Consider the following 6,241-nt stretch of genomic DNA (forward strand, 5'->3'; position numbering starts at 1 on the left):
GCTAAATGCTGCTCCCAGTTCTTGAAAGACCCCCCACCCAGTGCTTTCAAAGTGGTTTTTAACAATCCATTGTACCTCTCCACTTTACCTGCAGCTGGTGCATGGTAGGGGATGTGGTACACCCACTCAATGCCATGTTCCCTAGCCCAGTTGTTAATAAGATTATTTTTAAAATGAGTCCCATTGTCTGACTCAATCCTCTCAGGAGTACCATGCCTCCAAAGGACCTGCTTTTCAAGGCCCAGGATGGTGTTGCGGGCTGTAGCATGAGACACGGGGTAGGTTTCCAACCATCCCGTAGTGGCTTCTACCATGGTTAGTACATGGCACTTGCCTTGGCGGGTTTGAGGCAGCGTGATGTAATCAACCTGCCAGGCCTCCCCATACTTGTACTTGGACAACAGCCCCCCATACCAGAGGGGCTTCACCCGCTTAGCCTGTTTAATGGCAGCACATGCCTCACAGTCATGAATAACCTGAGAAATGCTATCCATGGTTAGATCCACCCCTCGGTCTCGTGCCCACTTATAGGTGGCATCTCTACCCTGGTGGCCTGAGGCATCATGGGCCCATCGTGCTAGGAACAGCTCTCCTTTGTGCTCCCAGTCAAGATCTATCTTCAACTCCCCTATCTTTGCAGCCTGATCTACCTGCTGATTGTTCTGCTGCTCCTCATTAGCTCTGCTTCTAGGGACATGGGCATCTACATGGCGAACCTTCACAGGTAGTTTCTCTAACCGGGTAGCGATGTCTTTCCATTCTTCAGCAGCCCAAATTGGTTTTCCTCTGCGCTGCCAGTTCGCCTCCTTCCATCTCTTCAGCCATCCCCACAGAGCATTGGCTACCATCCAGGAATCAGTATAAAGTTTTGGCCACTTCTCTGCTTCAGCAATGTCCAGGGCCAACTGAACGGCTTTGAGCTCTGCGAGTTGACTCGATCCACCTTCTCCTTCGATAGCTTGTGCAACCTGTCGTGTGGGGCTCCACACGGCTGCTTTCCACTTCCAGTTCATCCCCACAAGGCGACAGGAACCATCAGTAAAAAGAGCGTAGCGTGTGTCTTCTGCCAGCAGTTGGTTATATGGTGGAGCTTCTTCAGCACGGGTCACTTGCTCTTCTCCCTCTTCACCAGTGAGACTGAAGCTTTCACCCTCAGGCCAATTTGTAATTACCTCCAAAATCCCAGGACGATTTAGTTTCCCAGTTTGGGCACACTGTGTAATGAGGGCAATCCACTTGCTCCATGTAGCATTGGTGGCATGGTGGGTGGAGGGAACCTTTCCTCTAAACATCCACCCCAGCATGGGTAGTCGAGGTGCCAGGAAGAGTCACCCCAGGACACTGACAGACAGCCCAGGTCCTTACAGACAGCCTCGGTTTTGAGAGGGAAGCAGCCACAGGAATGTGTCTCTTGCTGTCCCACCCAGTGATCTACCATGGCACAACATCACTGGCCTTGGATTCCCCCATCCTGCTTTTGACCCCTTTGTATATTGCTGCTCTTGGCAATATATTGCCTCCCGGACTCTGTCTCCTGCCAAGGCTTGTTCCAAGAGTTCCCAGAGCTGTCTCTGCCCAGGCTGCCAGAGTGTTTTCAGAGCAGGGAAATGCAAAAAAGTGCTCTAGATGTCCTTCCTGCCCAGAACAGTACAACTTCTGGTGACCCCCAAGGCCCTTTCTCACATTTTCTCCCTGCCTAGGACCTACTTCTCTGGCAAATGGCACCTCACAAGGGAAGGCCACATGCAGAGAGGCAGAGCTGTGATGAGCCCAGCTGCCATGTGAGCACCCCAAGAAAGGGGAGATGTCTTGGTGGGGGTGGTGAGGAAGCAAAGCTCATTAATTTCCTGGCATTCATTTTGGGGAATTAGTTATTAGGAATTCTTTTGCCTCAGGTGGGAGGTGCAGGCACTTCCTTCCACTGAAGTTCACTGGTTGGTTTGGGAGATCACAGCACTGCTTGTCCACACAGGGAGACAGGCAGGCACATATGTACACATACATAGGCACATATATGCATGCCATACCCTGCTAGGGAAATAAGCCCTTTCAGAGGTAGGAAGGGACCTCTGAGGAGTGAAGCCTCATCAAGCCTGCATCTGTGTCATGTTACTACCATCAAAATAAAGATGGTAGTAACATGTCTGAAATTCATGTTTCAAAAGTACCCAAAAGTACCCAAAAGTTTGCATGCCCATGTTGCAGGCACCAGGCAGGGTCTTTAGCCAGTACAGAGCCCTAGTCCCACTCTTCCCTCAGCTATCTACCCTCCCATGCTGGCTTCATCACTCCTTTTCTCACCTCCTTTTCTTCAAAGTAATCTGCTGTGGATGCTGACATCCCTGTGGTCTGGCCATGGCCTTCCCTGCTGCTGCTGTTCTGGGTATCCCTGCAGCTCCATGGATGACTGTTGGCAGTAGAAGCATTTCAACCCAGAATAAAACAAGTTTCTGGGATGTGGTGCAAGTGTCCTTTTAGAACAGCTATGTTGAAACTCAGTCTGCAGGCCTCTGCCAAGGTGAGATCCCTACCAGGCCAAATGCACCACACAAATAAACATTAAAGTCTGGAAGCTGTAAGGAGAATGTACAATTGTCCTAGGAACTAGTATAAGAACAAAAAATTGTACAGATGTCTGTAAAGAGACAGTGATTGACCTCTGGCAAAGGGTTTGCTTGGATAAAAGAAAGATGAAACCACTTACCAAGCTAGGTTTGGTGCAAGAATCAAACTTTGCAGGTGGGCCTGGAGCCTCCACACAGACTTTGAGGAATAGGTTTGATTTGTGGAATGTACAGCAGAAGATGTCTCATGTAAGGAGGTATGGGAATTTCCAAGTAATGGCTGCGCTGCCAATGTGGTCTTGGATGACTGAAAGAAATGGAGAAAAAAACCAAAAATGCTCTTGCTTCAGGAACAGAGAAATTTCTAAGTCTTCTAGAGGTTTCTACACATTTTTATTCTTTTTTCCAGATTCACTTCAGGGGAATGTCATCTTGTACATCACCACAAAGTCCCTTCAGTACTGCTGGCTTCTGCCTGTCCCTTGTCACTGCCAATAGGCCCCAGATCATAAAGAACATATAACAGTAGGTTTTATCTCTGGGGAGACATTCATTTGACTCTCTTTGTCCTGGGTTACAATGCAAGATGTAACCAAAAGTATGTACTCTACTGCCATCCGTTGAAACCAGCTGGGGAGGTGTGTTTTTATCTCTTCTATGACCCCTTCCTCATAACTCTGTGAGGGGGGAGGGGGGGTGTCTTCTGTTAATGGGCCAGCTGTTAAAACCAGATGGGCCAGTGTTCTTTATCTCGTCCATGACTCATCCTCTCTCCAGGTAGATATCTTCTGTTAATGGGCCATTAAGGCTCACCACATGACTGATACAATTACATCATCCCATGTAAGAGATGCCCCACTCAGTGGGAGCAGCCAAGCATTTCTACCTGGATAAAATCTGAGATTTAGAACATTAAGACAGCCTGTTTCCACTGGATTCCCAGAGGAAGACCAGACCATCTCACCACCATTGGACCTTCAGCGGAAAACTACATCCTTCTACAGGATCATCTCTGTTCCAACAGAACCATGTCTGTCACTCCAGGAGGACTTAACTGGACTGCTACCAACACCCTAACCAACAGGGTGTCAGGTTGTATTCTGACTCTGTCAGTGTTTCAGTGTTTTCTTTTTTTGTTTGCTTGCCTTTTTTTTTTTTTTTTTTTTTTTGTACTACTGCATTTTTATTTTTAATATTCCTAGTAAAGAACTATTATTCCTACTCCCATATCTTTGCCTGAAAACCCCTTAATTTCAAAATTATAATAATTTGGAGAGAGGGTTTACATTCTCCATTCCAAGGGAGGCTCTGGCTTTACCTGGCAGGCACCTGTCTTTCCAAAACAAGACACTCCTCTTCCTAGCTTATCTTTCAAACAGAATAAGAGATTTAAATGTATTTATCCCTTTACCAGGTGGCATGCTCTGGGGATAGATGGATGGATACATAATACTGTTGCATAAGCTTTGTGTCCTTAGAAAATCAGACAAAAAGTTTTTATTTTCTAAGAAGACCCATTCTATTACATTACCAAGCCAAACTTGCACCCTATTGGAGGAAGCTGAGATAACAGCAATTAGTAATAATAAGCACTAATGCCTTTCTTTGGTCAAATGTCATTGCTGCTGCTGGGTTTCCCATCAGGTGTACTTTCAGACACACCTGAGAAACAATTAAATTCCCTTTTGTAGTGGTGGCTTCATAAATCAATGAGCAGCCAGGTGCCACTACCAAGGACAAGACACACAGCAATAATCTGCAGGAGTTTCTGACTGAGAAGGGACACAAGTGTGCCACTGGCTCTTTTTTTGGGGTCTGAGGGTGGCTACAAGACACTGACAGGAGCAGAAACATGGGAAAGGCTGCTCCAGAAGTGCTGTGAAAGTGGCCCTGTGGAGGAGTTGAGGGAATACTCCTGGGACTTGGGGAAAGATGGCAACCTGTAGATATGCACAGAGAACTCCCTTACCCAGCTCCTTGTAATGAGCAGGGTTGTATCAGAGGTCTGAATGTCTGAAAAGATTCTTCAGGGTCTCAAACTGTCATCAAGACTGTACCTACAAGTACACTTCAGCAGTGTTGCTCTACAGTTCACTTTGAGCCTGATGGCCTCAGAGAGGCCCCATACATACATATATATATAGGAGTATATACATACAGGAGTAGAACTAGAGGTTTTAAAAGAGACATTTGCATGCTTTGGTGCCAGCAGAAGCACTTGAGCACTGCAGAAAGGCAAAGGGGAAGGTACAAGAATTGGTTGCTTAAAAGAAGAACAATTCTTTTGAATAAAAATGTAAAAGGAGAGAGAGCATGGACCAAGACAAATGTTGAAGGACCCACAAGCCTCCCCTCAGGACTGCTGAACACACTCCTTGGGCAAATGTGCCAAGAGGTTCAGCCAGCACAGCTGGGTGGTGTGGGTACCTGCCACAAGAGACCTGCAGAAAATACAGTGAAGTTAGCCCTGGTCTCTGCGAATTAAATTGGTGTTCCTGGATTTTGGCCTTTTCCATCACATTAGGTGCCTCCTTTTGTGTGCCATCTACTTAGGGTCAGTATAAGTTGACTATGACTGGTTGAGTCTGTGAGAAAATGTACTGTTAAGGGCTGACCAGACTTATGAGTCATGGCTGGAGCAGAGCTGCCAGCACCTGCACTAAAATGGGATCACAAAACCAGTAGAAACACATCTGATCTGACAACAGTGCAGCCAGCACAAGTGATGCAATCTGTGGCCACGCCTGTATCTTTCCGGGGACATTTCAACTTCATTCATCAAAGCAGCTCAAATGCTCTGCTCTCCATGGCAGGGACATGGAGGCAGACAGATATTCCCTACTGCTATGACTCTACTCCATAGTATAGTTTCTGATTCCTCGGGCTTAAAGACAGGGTGGAGTTGATGCATACAGCTAGTGATGTTATGCAAGTTCTTGTGGGCAGGAGCTCATTATTCAGGGATACTGAATCAAGAGGGACATACAGTGTTGGTAGGAAACTTTGTGGACATGGCAAATGCCAGATGAGATGTCTATCTCGTCACTCTCAGATCTCTAGACAAAAACTTAGAGATGTCCATTGCAGGCTAATAATTCAAACTGCTAAGTGACAATTTAGATGATCTTTAAGGTACTTTCCATGATTCTATGAATTTTTGCTGAATTAATGTCTTCATTTTCTGAAGTCATAAATGTCAGTCAGTTGCTGCAGCAGCTGCCGTGAAGTTCTTGGGTCCCTCCAGACATGTGGTCAGATGTTTGTTCAATTTTCATAAAAAGTTTGAGCCTGGGACAAAACCAGAGGGTCCAGCTGCACCTGGCACTGGACAGCTAGCTACCATGTTCCCAGTCACTTTCTCTGGCCAGCCTGTGATAAGAAGCAAAACTAGGTGTGAAAGCATATATGAAAGTAGTTGTCCCAAACATCAGTGATGCCTGACATGACTGAATGACTCCAGAATGGACTGGAAGATTTCAGGAAAGGACATGAATCTGCTGGCTGGCAGGCTGTGCTCCAGGAAGGAGAGATGTGATCATGTCTCTTGCTCACAGGAGCCAGAATGCACTGACTGTCTGCAGACTCTGCTGGCTCCAGCTTTGGGTAGGTGGAGAACACTGTAACAGCCCAGGGTTAGTATGGGACTGTTCTCCCTGAATAGTTTCATCACTGATGGT

This window comes from Prinia subflava, chromosome 4, assembly GCF_021018805.1.
Source record: "Prinia subflava isolate CZ2003 ecotype Zambia chromosome 4, Cam_Psub_1.2, whole genome shotgun sequence".
Taxonomy (NCBI): Eukaryota; Metazoa; Chordata; class Aves; order Passeriformes; family Cisticolidae; genus Prinia; species Prinia subflava.